General features: G+C 39.4%; 1 long non-coding RNA gene across 1 annotated transcript in view; it reads left to right on the forward strand.

Annotated features, from left to right (window-relative positions):
• The first annotated feature begins 2,155 nt into the window (after positions 1 to 2,155).
• LOC114676754 (uncharacterized) overlaps positions 2,156 to 15,979 on the forward strand; it is a 143,151-nt gene continuing 129,327 nt past the window's right edge. The window contains exon 1 of the long non-coding RNA XR_013415461.1: positions 2,156 to 2,268. This is a non-coding gene — a long non-coding RNA (uncharacterized LOC114676754). The remainder of the gene's footprint in view (positions 2,269 to 15,979) is intronic.

The raw sequence follows: 15,979 nt of genomic DNA on the forward strand, positions 1-15,979 counted from the left end.
AAGTAGAAAGCTGAAACTGCATCCTTTCCTTACTCCTTATATGAAAATTAATTCAAGATGGATTAGAGACTTAAATGATAGACCTAAAACCATAAAAGCCCTAGAAGAAAACCTAGGTAATACCATTCAGGACATAGGCATGGGTAAGGACTTCACGTCTAAAACACCAAAATCAATGGCAACAAAAGCCAAAATTGACAAATGGGATCTAATTAAACTAAAGAGCTTCTGCACAGCAAAAGAAACGACCATCAGAGTGAACAGGCAACCTACAGAATGGGAGAAAATTTTTGCAATCTACTCATCTGACAAAGGGCTAATATCCAGAACCTATAAAGAACTCAATCAAATTTACAAGAAAAAAACAAACAACCCCATCAAAAAGTGGGCAAAGGATATGAACAGACAGTTCTCAAAAGAAGACATTCATACAGCCAACAGACACATGAAAAAATGCTCATCATCACTGGCCATCAGAGAAATGCAAATCAAAACCACATGAGATACCATCTCACACCAGTTAGAATGGCAATCATTAAAAAATCAGGAAACAACAGGTGCTGGAGAGGATGTGGAGAAATAGGAACACTTTTACACTGTTGGTGGGACTGTAAACTCGTTTAACCATTGTGGAAAACAGTGTGGCGATTCCTCAAGGATCTAGAACTAGAAATACCATTTGACCCAGCCATCCCATTACTGGGTATATACCCAAAGGATTATAAGTCATGCTGCTATAAAGACACATGCACACGTATGTTTATTGCAGCACTATTCACAATAGCAAAGACTTGGAATCAACCCAAACGTCCATCAGTGACAGACTGGATTAAGAAAATGTGGCACATATACACCATGGAATACTATGCAGCCATAAAAAAGGATGAGTTTGTGTCCTTTGTAGGGACATGGATGCAGCTGTAAACCATCATTCTCAGCAAACTATTGCAAGAACAGAAAACCAAATACCACATGTTCTCACTCATAGGTGGGAATTGAACAATGAGATCACTTGAACACAGGAAGGGGAGCATCACACACCAGGTACTATTGTGGGAGGGGGTAGGGGGGAAGGATAGCATTAAGGAGATATACCTAATGTAAATGACGAGTTAATGGGTGCAGCACACCAACATGGCACATGTGTACATATGTAACAAACCTGCACATTGTGCACCTGTACCCTAGAACTTAAAGTATAATAATAATAATAAAAAAAAAGAAATCTGCTGTTAATCTGATAGGTTTTCCTTTATAGGTTGCCTGACGCTTTTGCTCACAGTTCTTAAGATTCATCCCTTTGTCTTGACTTTAGATAACCTGATTACTATGTGCTAGGTGATGATCCTTTTGTGATGAATTTCCCAGGTATTCTTTCAGGTTCTTATATTTGGGTGTCTAGATATCCAGCAAGGCTAGGAAGTTTTCCTTGACCATTCCCTCAAATATGTTTTCCAAACTTTTAGATTTCTCTTCTTCAGGTTTGCACATGTAACATAGTCTCAAACTTCTAGGAGGCTTTGTTCATTTTTTAAAATTCTTTTTTCTTTGTCTTGGGCAGATTGGGTTAATTCAAAAGCATTGCATTCGAGCTCTGAAGTTATTTCTTCTGCTTGTTAAATTCTATTGCTGAAGGTTTCCAGTGCATTTTGCATTTCTCTAAGTGTGTCCTTGATTTCCAGAAGTTGTGATTGTTTTTTATTTATGCTATCTATTTCACAGAAGAATTTTCCTTTTATACCCTGTAGCATGTTTTTGATTTATTTAAGTTGGACTTCATATTTCTCTGGTGCCTCCTTGATTAGCTTAATAATCACCCTTCTGAATTCTTTTTCTGGCAATTCAGAGATTTCATCTAGGTTTGGATCTCCATTGCTGGTTAGCTGGTGTGATCTTTTGGGGATGTTAAAGAACCTTGTTTTATCATATTACCAGAATTGTTTTCCTGGTTCCTTCTCATTTGGGCAGACTATATCAGAGGGGCAATCTGGGATTCAAGGGCTGCTGATCAGATTCTTTTGTCCCACAGGGTGCTCCCTTGATATGGTGTTCTCACTTTTCACTTACAGATGAGGCTTCCTGTGAGCCATATTGTAGTAATTGTTTTTTCTCTTCTGGATTTAGCCACCCAGAGGAGCTACTGGGCTCTGAGCTGGTACTGGGGAGTGTCTGCAAAGAGTCCTGTGATGTGATCCGTCTTCAGGTCTTGCAGCCATGGATACCAGCACTTGCTCCAGCGGAGATAGCAGGGGAGTGAAGTGGACTCTGGTGAGGTTCCTTGGTTGTGTTTTTGTTTAGTGCACTGGTTTTATGTTGATTGGCCTCCAGCCAGGAGGTGGCACTTTCAAGAGTGCATCAGCTCCAGTCCTATAAGGAGGATTCAAACTTGCCCTAGGCACACTTGGTTAAGTATTCAGGTTTCTCAGGCAGTGGATAGGGCCACAGAGCTCCGAAGAGATTATAACCTTTGCCTTTGGCTACCATGGTGGGTAGAGAAAGATCACCCACCATGGTGGCAGGGATAGGTGTGTCTGAGCTCAGCCTCTCCTTGGGCAGGGCTTGCTGCAGCTGCTGTGGGGTATGGGGGTGTAGTTCCCAGTCCAATGGAGTGATATTCCCAGGGAGATTATGGCTGTCTCTGCTGAGTCATATAGGTCACCAAGGAAGTGAGGGAAAGCTGGCAGTCACAGGCTCACCCCACTCCCATGTAGCTCACAGTCCTAAAGGCCAGCCTCACTCCCACTGTCCCCCCAATAGCACCGAGTCTATTTCCAGACAACTGGTGACCGGGGCTGAAAACTTGCCCCAAACCAGAAGCCTCACCATTGAGAAAGCAAGCAGACTCACAGTATTTTCAGCATCTCAGGGAGCCTGCAGTGGTGATCACAGTTCCTTCAAAGGGTCTGTGGGTTCTCTTGGGTTTCCTGGTATGTTCCTGTGGTAGTTCTTGGAGCAAAAAATCACGATGTGAGTCTCCACACACTGCTTTGTCCATACAAATGGGAGCTGCAAGGTAGTCCTGCCTGCTGTCTGCCATCTTAATCCTCATTCCCACTCCTCAATCTTACAGGTCAAATAGATCCAATAGCTATGTAGATCCAGTGGGGTTAGCCCCACCATGATACAGAACGGGGGAGGGCAAAAAATTAGATTCAGTGGGGTTAGCCCCACTATGATACGGAACGGGGGGAGGGCAAAAAAAAAATGGGTCTGAGGGCAAATAAGTATTGTCACTATTCACAGGTTACTGTAAAATCAATGTTTTCATAGTCTGGCTCTGATTCCGTGGCTACCACATTGATACTACGACTTTGGATTTGCATTAATGCCTATGGAAAGCCAAATTCCTAGACCCTCCAAAATATAACATCTCCTAATCTTTGTAATCTTCCAGCCTTCTCTTCTCAAACATGTACCATGTTATGTTCATGACATTCCCTTTTTCAAAAAGGCCTCCCTGAACCTGTCTAATTTACCTTAGATTTTCTTAAGTCTCATCTCCCATATGAAGTCTTCTAATCACCAGAGCCTTCTGTGACTGCTTTTTTTTTAAAGCTACATTTATTGCTGGTCCCACCTATTTGGCATATTTTTAAAATTCTTCTTTGCCACATTATTTACATTTTTAGGTATCTTCCCTGTCTTCCCAGCTAGATTTTAATGGCCCTTGAGGGCAGGGAATGTCCATATCCGAAGCACATAATTTAATACTATAACATAGTAGATGTTCAATAAGTTCACATTGTGGTTTATGCTCTTATTCTGACCAAAAGCTGTGATCAGAAGAATTTTTGGAACTATTTGCTTTTCAAGGCTGTAGAGCAAGTCATTATATGCCTCTCAATGAAATTGTAATACACAAATAGCTGTATGGAAATTATAGCATTAAATCAATTTGAGGGGTTATGCTAATCAAAGATGAAATCAATCTGATTAAAGCTATGACCCAATCCCATCTAAAGTTGACTCTAGAAGAGATTTGAATCATTAATACCTTACTATAACCACCATACAGAGGAAAGGAAAATAAACAAAATAAAATAATGTACTTGGACTCCAAAGTTTTATTTTACACAATGTTCAGAATATAATAGTAATTATAAGATGGGAAGAAGCAGGAAAGTGTGGCCTATAATCAAGAGAGAGCATAATAAATGAAAGTAGACAGATGACTGGTTTTTAAGGATTAATCAACAAGGACTTAAACAAATATTATAAATTTATAAAATAATTTATAGGGTATAGATATCAAAGTTGACAGGTGGGGTATTTTAGGAAAGAAATGAAAACTGCTAAAAAGAATCAAGTGTAAATTATTTCCCCTACAATTGCTTTATTGAGGTATAATTGACAGATAAAAATTGTACATCTTTAAGGTATACAACATGATGTTTTGTTACAAATATATATTGTGAAATGATGACCACAACCAAGCTAATTAACATGTCAATCACCTTACATAGTTACTTTTTTTTTTTTTTTTGGTAAGAACAATCAAGATCTGTTCTTCCAGCAAATGTCTAACATACAATACAGTATTATTAACCATAGTCACTATCCTATACATTAGAATCTCCAGAAAATATTCATCCTGAGTAACTGAAACTTTGTACCCTTTGACCAACATTTCCCCCATGCCCCAGCCCATGGTAATCACCATTCTACTCTCTGCTTCTCCAAGTCTGACTTTTTTAGATTCCACATATAAGTGAGATCATGCAGTACTTCTCTTTCTATGTCTGGCTTATTTCACTTAGCATAATGTCCTCCAGGTTCATTCATGTTGTCACAAATGACAAGATTTTCTTCTTTTTTAGGGCTGAATGGTATTTCACTATGTGTATGTGTATATATGTATATACACATATACCATAATTTTTTTTGTCCATTTATCCATTGATGAACACTTAGGTTGTTTCCATAGCTTGGGTGTTGCGAACAGTGCTGCAATGAATGTGGGATGCAGTTATCTCTTTTAGATACTTTTGTAATTTCCTTTGGATATATACCCCAAAGTGGGATTGCTAGATCATATGGCAGTTTTATTTTGGATTTTTTGAGGAATCACCATACTGTCTTACATAATAGCTGTACCAATGTACATTCCAACCAATATTATACAAGGATTACCTTTGTGTCACATCCTCTCTAACACTTGGTATCTCCTGTCTTTTTTATAATAGCTATTCTAACAGGCATGAGGTGATAGCTCACTGTGCTTTTGATTTGCATTTCTCTGATGATTAGTGATATTGAACACCTTTTCATATACCTGTTGGTCATTTTGATGTCTTATTTGGAAAAATGTCTATTTGGGTCCTTTACCTATTTTTAAATTGGGTTATTTGTATTTTAGCTATTGAGTTGTGTGAGTTCCTTATATATTTTGGATATTAACCTTTACTAGATATATGGTTTACAAATATTTTCTAGCATTCCATAGGTTGCCTTTTCATTTGTTGATTGTTTCCTTTGTTGTGCAGAAGCTGTTTAGTTTGATGTAGTCCCACTTGTTTAAATTGACTTTTGATGTCTGTGCTTATGATGTCATATTAAAACAATTTATTGCCAAAGCCAAGGTTAAGAAGACTTTTTGCTATTTTTTTCTAAGAGTTTTATGGTTTCCGGTCTTAGGTGTAAGTCTTTAATTCACTTTGAGTTGAATCCTTAAGTAGATGCATGGATAAATAAAACTGTGTTACATACAGACATGGAATATTATTCAGTGCTAAAAATGAAATAAACAATAAAACCACGAAAAGACGTGAAAGAAACTTAAATGCATATTACCAAATGAAAAAAGCCAATCTGAAAAGGCTACATGCTGTGTGAATCTAACTATATGACATTCTGGAAAAGGCAAAACTATAGAGACCATAAAAATAACAGTGATTGCTAGGAGTTAGGATGTAGTGAGGGAAGGGTGATTACGTGGTGCACAGGGGAATCTTAGGGACATAAAACTACTCCGTATGATACTATAATGGTAGATACACGCCATTGTAGATTGGTTTCAAACCTACCAAGAATTGATACAGCACCAGGAGTGAGCTCTAATGTAATCTATGGGCTCCGAGTGATAATGTATGAATGTAGGTTCATTGATATTGTAACAAATGTGCCACTCTGGAGGGAGATGCTGATAATGGGGGAGACTATACATGTTTTGGGGCAGGCAGTCTATGGTACATCTCTGTACCTTCCATCAGTTTTGCTGTGAACCTAAAACTGCTCTAAAAGTAAAGTCTATTAAAAACAAAAAAACAAACAAAAAAACATACTAGAACTAATATGTGATTTAGCAAGATTGCAGTCAATGTATAAAAGTGAATTTTATTTCTATGAATTAGCAATGAACAACTGGAAAATAAAATTTTTAAACTGTGCCAATTATAATAACATCATAGCAGAAAATATTTAGGATTGAATTTAATAAAAATTATACAAGATATATGTAATCAAAATAAACAGTGTTGAGAGGACTTAACAAGGCTCTCCAAATGAAAAGAAAGATATATTGAGTTGAAAGACGCATCATTATTAGATGTCATTTTGAAATCTCAGTGGGCTTTTTTGTAGAAATTGGCAAGCTAATTCTAAAATTTATGAGATAATTCAAAGGACTTGCAATAGCCAAAATAATTTTTTTAAAAGAACAAAGTTGGAGTACTTACAGAATCAAATTTTAAGATTTATACAAAGCTGCTATTATTAGGATCATGTGTTATTGGTGTAAGGACAGACAAATAGATAAATGGGCAGAATAGAAAGTGCAATAATCAACCTACACTTATACATTTAATAGATTTTTAACAAAGTAAGGCAATGTAATGGGGGCAAGCAAAGCCTTTTCAATAAAAGGTGCTAGAACAACTGGATAATTACATGAAAAAAAAATGACCCTTACATGGTTATTTTTGATAATTACATGGAAAAAATGGATCTTCTGCATTCCATCATCATAAAATTAATTAGAGATGAATCATAGACTTAAGAATAGAAGCTAAACTATGAAGTTATGAGAAGAAAACAAAAGAGAATATCTTGGTGACTATGAGGTTGGTAAAGATTTGTTAGACTGTATGTTGAAAGAATAACCATGAATGAAAACACTGATAGATTGGACTTATATCAAAATTTCATCAAAATTCATCAAAATTACTGCTTATCAAAAGACACAGTCAAGGGAATGAATATACACGCCATTGGCTGGAAGGAAATATTTGGAATACGTATACCTAAAAAAGCACTTGTATTCAGAACACATACAGAATGCATATCATTCTACAATAAAAAGACAATGAACCCAATAGAGAAATTGGCAAAAGACTTGAACAGACAATTCACAAGAAATGATATATAAATGACCAATATGCATATGAAAAAGTGCTCATCACCAATAGGTCCTCAGAGAAATGCAAATTAAAACCATCATGCAATAATGCTTTACACCCATCAGAATAGCTGAAACAAAATATTGTAATATGCCAAATGTTGATGAGGATGTGGAGCAATTAGGACTCTCAAACGTTGCTGGTTGGAATGAAAAAATGGTACAGCTACTTTAAAAAATTAGCAGCTTTTAAAATACAGTTACATATATACTTACCACATGACACAACAATTCTACTCTTAGGTATTTAAGAGAAATGAAAACATGACTATACAATAACCTATATGTAAATATTCTTAATAGCTGTAGTAATCATACGCAAAACTAGAAACAATTGAAATGTCCATCAACAAATGAATGGATAAACAGATTGTACAGATTGTGGTATTGTCTTAGTCAGCTTGGGCATAAGAAAATACCATAGACTGAGTGGCCTAAACAACAAAAATTTATTTCTCACAATTCTGGAGGCTGTGAAGTCCAAGATCAAGGTATTGGCTAATTCAGTTCCTGGGGAGGACTTTCTTCCTGACTTGTAGATGGCCACTCTCCTGTTATGTCCTCACATGGCTTTTCCTTGGTGTATGTATGTGGGGAGAGGAGAGAGAGAAAATCTCTCTCAATTCTACTGAGACCACAAATTCTACTGGATTAGGACCCTACCTTTGTGACCTCATCAAATCTTAATTAACTTCTAAAATCCCTATCTCCAAATTCAATCACATTGGGAATAGGACTCCAACATATGAAATTTGGGGGACACCATTCTGTCTATAGCAAGATATTCATCCAACAGAATACTACTAAACGATAAAAAGAAAGGAATAACTGAATTTCATAGATACTATGAGTGAAAGAAGACAGGTACTAAGGAATACAGACTTTCAATTCCACTTAAATAGTGACAGAAGTCAAAGGGTGTTCGACTGTGGGTTAGAAGGGATTAACTAGGAAGGTGCACAAGGGAAACTTCTTTAGCAATGCTTTGTTTAGAAGAGTGCGGTGATAGTTCCTCAGGTATATACATTTGTCAAAACACATTGACTACACTTAAGAATTGTGCATTTTAGGCCCGGCGCAGTGGCTCACGCCTGTAATCCCAGCACTTTGGGAGGCTGAGATGGGCAGATCACAAGGTCAGGAGATCGAGACCATCCTGGCTAACACGGGGAAGCCCCGTCTCTACTAAAAGTACAAAAAGCCGGTCATGGTGGTGGGCGTTTGTGGTCCCAGCTACTCAGGAGGCTGAGGCAGGAGAATGGCATGAACTTGGGAGGCGGAGCTTGCAGTGAGCCGAGATCGTGCCACTGCACTCCAGCCTGGGCAACAGAGTGAGACTCTGTCTCTTAAAAAAAAAAAAAAGAATTGTGCATTTTATTGTGTGTTAGTTATATCTTAACAAACAAACAAACAAAAGGCAACTGAAGCAAGAAATTTCCCTGACCCCTTCACGGGAACTGGAGTGGACTTGTGCTGGATCTAGCTGGCTGCTTCAGCATTGGCAGGGGCAAACTCCACTCACTTGGACCCATTGTGCTTCACCCCTTGTGGGAGGGAATGAGCAGGTGAGTGGGTGCAGGAGCTGCAGTGAGCAGTTTTGGGTGCCGGCTGGAGCAAATTCCATGTGGGGCCCCGTGGCAGCATCTAGTGGGTGCCTGCAACCCTGAAGCCCAAGAGGGTGTATGTTACTGTACTCTTTTAGCTTTTCTGTCCACAAATGGCTTAAATGTTAAACAGCTTAGTGGGCCCTCTGCCTTTTTGTGGTAAGCAGTGGCTCTCCACTGGCATGGGTAAAGGGTCTGTGTGACAACCTTTAGCGTCCACACCCGTGGCATCTGAACTCTTGTTTGGCATCCAGGAAGAATCAGCTTGCACAGACGAATTGAAGAGTGGTGAATAGGGAGGATTTTATTGCCCATGAAAGTGGCTGTCAGCAGGAAGGGGAGCTGAAAAGGGGATGGAGTGGGAAAGTGATCTTCCCTCAGAGTCTGGCTGTCCCCTGCCAGACTCCTCTCCGAAGCAACACCATCAAGCCAACCCTCTGAAATTAAGCTGCCTCTCTCCAACATCCAACTGTAGTCACAGACGTCCAGCTGCTGCTTCTCTTCTCTGCTCTCTGTTGGTGGATCCTGGGGTTTTTACGGGCACAGGATCTGGGGCTGGGTGGCCCATGGGTGGTTTTGGAAAAGGCAACATTTGAGCAGGAAAACAGGAATGCATGTTCTCATTTTGAGCTGCAGTTCCAGGCTTGAGAGTGGGGCCCTCACTGGGGACCCACCCTCTTCTTCCCAGAATTCCCCTGCCTCCTGTCCCTATCACAACTAAGAAAAACTCATTTTCAGCAATTTTCATGTACTCCCAGGTTAGGGAGCAGTATTCTAACAGAGCTTTTCCATTTTAAATGATGTTACAAATTATGGAGCAGTTAGGGGATTTCAAATTAACACATTTATTATGTGCCTTCATGTAATAGACCCTTCAGTTCATAGAATACAAATTAGAGAAGGGACTTGCTCAAGGTCATATTACTAATGACTTATGGGATGGGAACCATATTTCTAACATCTAAGCTTAGACTCTTTTGTATTAAAGAAAAAATAGTAGAGCACACCTAGTAGGCATAAAGGGGTTCAGGATGTCAGAGCTGGCTGTCTCCCAGGTTGTAATTCTAAACCTTCATTTGGGTTGTGAGGAGCAATTTAGGAGCAGGCAGATTCTCTGTGGTACTGACCATGTAGAGGCAGAGAATGTGATCAGAGTAGGTGTCTCCAGTCACCAGCAGCCCTCTCAGTCCTGTAACTTTACCCAAGTATTTTCTTCAGACTTTCAAGCCTTCCTTCCAGGGATGGGCTTTTCAAATTTAACCTGAGGCACCAGGTCTACCATTAGCATTTTCCTTTCTAAGGCATTTTCAATGGATGTTTCACCACATTTAGAATTCTCTGGGGGCAGGAATCATGGTTACACATCTAACACAATAGTGGGGGCTGAATGTTTGTGGGATAACTCTAGTTATTTAACAACAAAGAAGAAACCATCCTCATTTCCATCAGCGACAGCTTGCAGTGTTACGCAAGCACTTTGACATAACTTCATGAACTGCAGAATTAAGTCTGCAACCACAAGAGAAAGAAACTGATTTCTCATGGCTCTTTTGTAATTTCAGAAAGGTTTTGGGAAGTCTTTAAATTGAATTTAACTGTTGAGCACAGGCTGAACTTAAAACCCTCATCTGTTTTAAGTCATTCCCTCCCTCCCGTACACTGTACACTCATAGGGGTTTTGAATCCTAAGTGCTTTTGCTGTGGACATAAGCTCTCTGTGAAAGGCCAAGGAACCCAAGGGGCTGAGATTACTGCCTGCATCACCACATTCCTTTTGTTTGAATTCACTCAGCTGAAAATCACTGAGTGGTTGTAGAATGCCCTGCACACAGCCACGGGGTCTCATCAGGCCACAAAGGTGGGTAGAAAGAACCCTGCCTCGCAAGGAATGTCGGCGTTATTATTCAGGAAGGAACACGGGAAGAGGGGAAGAAAAACAAATATTTCTCAACAACAATAAGCTCAAATTTTTCTACTTCAGAAGTAAGATATAATTGGCATCTACCTAGAAGCCATACACCATGATAATTTATTTTTTAATTTGTGTCCTGGCACTCGCTGCACTAATTATCCCACTGATACCCAGTGAATCTTCCTGAACACAAGGAAAGTCCATTTTGTTAATCAGGAAAATGGTTGTAACAAGCCACTGATATTTGGGGTATGTTTGAGACAAGGAGAGTTACTTTCTTGCTCACAGTATAGTCCAATAAGGGTAAGGAGGGGAAGGAATGGCAGTTGTGTGTGTTCTTCTCTACACAGTTATTCAGGGCCTCGGATGCCATTTATAGCATGACTCTGCTATCGTTTAGTGTTTGTCCTTTGCTGCGTTAGGCTGGTAAGCGGAGAAAGAGAGAGCTCATGGAGGACCCCACAGGAGGTTGATTTAGGGACTAGGTCAAGAAGTGCCTTAGCATTACTTCTGCCCACATTCCGTTGGCCAGAACTCATTCATATGGCTTCTACTAACTTCAGGGGAAGCTGCAAAATGTGGTCTAGTTTTGTCTAGAAGAAAAAGAAATGAGGATTCATGAGCACATAGCACAGTATATAATAGTAGGTGGCAATAACATACATTCTATCTATATTCAGATACTTAAACATTTACTGACAAGTGGGAAAAAGAGTGGGTTCCATGCTAATCTTCCCAAGTGATGTTGGTTCTGCTTCTGGGTGTGTTACTTGTAGACAGTGGCCCATTCATCTCTATACCACCTACATGACCAATGCCTATTCCTTGACTTATAATTTAATAATTGGCATTGATTGTATACATGCTCCCACAGAACAGGTATTTGCTGCAGTACTAAAATTATACATATTTTGAGGGCTCTGCAGCCTTCAACTGATCAGGAGTCAGAACACAAGATTCCATGACAAGGCTTCTCAATTGTTGTTTTGTTTCTTCACTTTGTTATATTATACCAATCAGCAGAGTTATTGGTTAATATATCCCATTGTAATTAAACTTGAAGACAGCAAAGATCTGTTAGAAAATAATGCCTGTTAATCTCCTGCTTTCCTAGTCACATAGTAACAATTCCAAAACTAAATCAGAAGCACCTGTTAGGAATGAGGCTCTCAATAGGTGGAGGTGGTAGGAGCAGAAATTCTATCTATATTCAGATACTTAAATATTTACTGACAAGTGGGAAAAAGAGTGGGTTCCATGCTAATCTTCCCAAGTGATGTTGGTTCTGCTTCTGGGTGTGTTACTTGTAGACAGTGGTTCCAGATCTGGAACTCTGGGCAGGGAAGGAAGACAGGGCTGGGAGCCCTTAGCAGCATACAGAGAGTTTGAGGGTGCCAGAGTCCTCAGAAAAGTTGGAAGCAGGGAGAATAGTTTCAGCAGCAGAATTCCTGTGTGTTATTTTAGGTGCCTTGGGTCAAGTACCGTAGGCATAAATGGACTGACCTTCCTTGGTCTCAATGCAATGCATGGGTTAAGAGCTAGTGAATTCTCTATACTGGGCTCCCAAGTGGGTGCTCATGGTTGATCAGGCATTAAAAATCTATAGGTACTGCCTTAGGCCATGCCTCAGTGAAACCATCTCAAAGTTTTCTTGGAGATTATTTATCAAAGACCTGACATAGAGCTGGAGGATTAACGAGTAGTTATACTGGTGATAACTAGAAATCCAGACCTCCATCCCTTCCTGCCAGAGCTGTCACTCCCAGGAAAGTCACAATTTCATTTCCTAATGAGATGTAACATTCTGTTCCAAGGGCATTTTTTAGTTCTCACTGCTCTGTGTGTTGTACTATGTAACTGAGGGGTCCTGGCCTACACATTTCCATGTGGTTAATTACAACAGCATGTGGCAGAAGTTTTTACTGAGTATGTAATCTGATGCCACTAATGTGATGGTGTCAGGTGCATAAAATGCTCGAGACAGTTAGTTGTGTTTCTTTTCTTCTTTTTTTTTTGTATGGAATAGATTACTTCATTGGGAGTTTGGAAACTTGCCCAGTAGTTTTCGAGAGCAGGAAAGTTTCTCTCTTTGTCACAAAGAGACTTCTTGCAAATAAAAGCCCCTGTAATACAGGTCTGTATGAGACAGGGCTCCTTTGCACTCTTGTCATGTACTTTGTACCTTGTGTAAGTAGGAGGGAGCAGAAAGGTGGAAGGAAAGGTGCCTAGACGTCTCATACATGAGGGTGGTGAGAATACACGTGAGACTGAGAGATGAGAGCAAGGACAAGAGAGGAGAAGAGTAGGTGACAATAACATAAATTACATCTATATTAAGATACTGAAATATTTAAACTAGTAGACCAACAGCAGAGAGGAATCAGTAGCATAGAGACCTTGAGAATAAAGAGCTCAGCATATTTCATTCTCTTGAAGTTAATTTAAGAAATGCAGAAATCACTCCATAAATATGAGGCCCCAGGTCAAAAGAATAGTTACTTATTGGATGCCTTATGGTAGTCCCCAAAATAGATGTAATCATTACCAGTGCAGAAGTCACATAACCTCCTCCAGTCTATTTCCTTACATGTGAAATTGGGACAATAGTAGTATGTACTTAATAGAGTTATTGAGAGGTTTATAAGAGATGATATATGTAAAGCCTTTGGCATGGAATCTGTCATAGAGTGAGAACTCAATATAGTTTAGTGATGATTATGGGAATGGTAATGAAGATGATGGAAGACATTGAAGAGGATGCCACAAGAATCAAGCTGATGAAATGAGTTTAAATGGAGCAAGAGATAATCAGATTTAAAAATTACTGGGACATTTTCCAGGCTGATGAAAGAGCTATATGATAGCTACAGTTTATTTGCAGAATAATTACCTCCCTTCTATTCCTACACTCTCCAAACATATGGATGAAGTAGAAAGTAAAACTAGGAGAAAAGCCAGCACCTGTGTTTTTGGGCTATTCAGTTACAGTGTTGGAGGGAATATCAAGAAATTCTCTTTTATGGGGAATTGTATTTGAGCATCTAAGACAGGTGAGTGTCTATATTGTTCTTAAAGACTTCTAAAGGTATGGTTATTCTCAATAGTTGGGTTCAGGGTCTAATTATCTGGATGTTTAACTTAAACACCATTTCAGTCTAGTTCCGGTCTTCCTGGCAATGCGGAACAGATGGAGTTCTATATAACCCATGACCCATAAGGTTGGAAGATAAGAATAACATCCATGCTACAACCTAGCTGTGCTAAACCAGGCTTAGCACAGATTCCTAAAGGTGAGCTAAAGGTTTTGTGTCATCTGCCTTCAATCAGGGATGTTTGTGGGGAAAATGAGAAGCATGTCATGGCACAATGCAGTCCAGCTGCCTGAAGAACCTCCAGGGAAGAGAATCCAGAGGCAATAATGCAAAGCAGGCAGAGTTCAAGGTGACTCATGTGGCAGCTCTGGATAGGCCCATTCTGACATCAAAATAGCCATCAAAGAGTGGAAGTCTATGTGGAAGTCTAGTCTGCACAGTCCCTTTGGGACTATTTGGGGTTTGATCCATGGTAGAGCTGATTATAAATTCAGCTATAACGGGACCTCTCATTGCTTCCATCGGCTCCATCAGAGCCTTCTTTTCCAGGCCTTTGTCACTTTTGTGAATCTCCACTGCACTCTCCTGTATTCCTCATTCACCTCTTAAACTGCGAGGAACAAATCTGAACTTATACTTAGAGTCTGACTCAAAACCTGCAGCCCAAGGATCTGTCACCAGGTATTATATACCAATGTCATATTTCTCATAATTCATCCCAGGGAAATCCTCCCACAGATAACAAAATAAATAAAACAAGAACACACTTTTCCTGACTCAAATGTATCATGTGTTCCAACATGTGAATGTTTTCCATTTTATTAGTGCTAAATCTCTCATAGTTTGGTTTTATAGTTTTGGGGCCCTTAAGCACATAACTTGCACCTGAAAAACAGAGGCGATGTCTTTTTATCTGTATTTCTCTATTGTCTTAAACAATACTAACACTACAGGCAAATAGCAAATGCTTCTTTAGCAAATGAATAAATAAGGTATGAATAAAAGCAACCGTCTTTTCACTTAGTCTGATTTTTATTTCAGATCCTAGATCAGAGGCTTGAATTCACCAATCTGTGTACACACAGCTGGATGCAATACCCTTGGTTTTCCCGGTACCATCTGCTCACTAAATCAACCCTTGAAGGTCAAAAACACTGAACAAAAGAAGCATTGGGGAAAGGGGAAAAGAGGTGGTATGGAAACTGGACAGGTCGAGGTGTTTAAGGAAATGACAGACATTAGCAGATGTCACAGAGATTTATTTCTTTTTCTATGGGGATTTACTCTAGTGACCAAACTCTGTTTCCGCGTTGTTTGTTTTTTTTTTTTTGTTTGTTTGTTTGTTTGTTTTTTTCCCCTCAGAAAGCACTTGGAGCATTCATCATTTGCTGTGGGAGCTACTTTGTGGGCAAAACTTTCTTTCCTTTCAGATCTTGGACTCAGGGTTTAGACTTGACATATTAAGAGGAACAGCACCTTGAAGTTTCAGGGACAGAGAAAGTGCAAAGCCTAGGATGAGGAGTTGTCAAAATAAATTCTCAAGGTACCTTTCTCAAAAGCATTCTTTCTCCTACTCACTTCCGGAGCAACCACATCCAGGAAGTGTGAGGAGTGAAGGCCTCAGACCCTCTGAGTGGTGGGAAATACAAGAGATTTGAGCTCTTGGCGTAGTGTTTCAGGCCATGTTTTGGAACCGGTGCCCAGAAAACAGGCACTATGTTTTCTTGAGGGAGCATCCTCAGGGTTAAGGCTTTTAGGGTTGCCAACGAGCAGGGAAACCCATGCTAAGTCATACACTTAGGAAACTCAATAAATCCTCACTGATTAATTCCAGATCACCACTCCCTTCCCAGTCAGAGATGTGCATGCTCCTCAAAATTACTTTTGAAGATGGGAATTGCTTGGAAAGGTTTAAAAGAGGGAAGTCTTTTTAATTTTTTTGATCATATATATATTTATTTTACAATTAACTATGCCA

Source organism: Macaca mulatta, chromosome 3 (genome assembly GCF_049350105.2).
Source record: "Macaca mulatta isolate MMU2019108-1 chromosome 3, T2T-MMU8v2.0, whole genome shotgun sequence".
In the NCBI taxonomy this organism is placed as follows: domain Eukaryota; kingdom Metazoa; phylum Chordata; class Mammalia; order Primates; family Cercopithecidae; genus Macaca; species Macaca mulatta.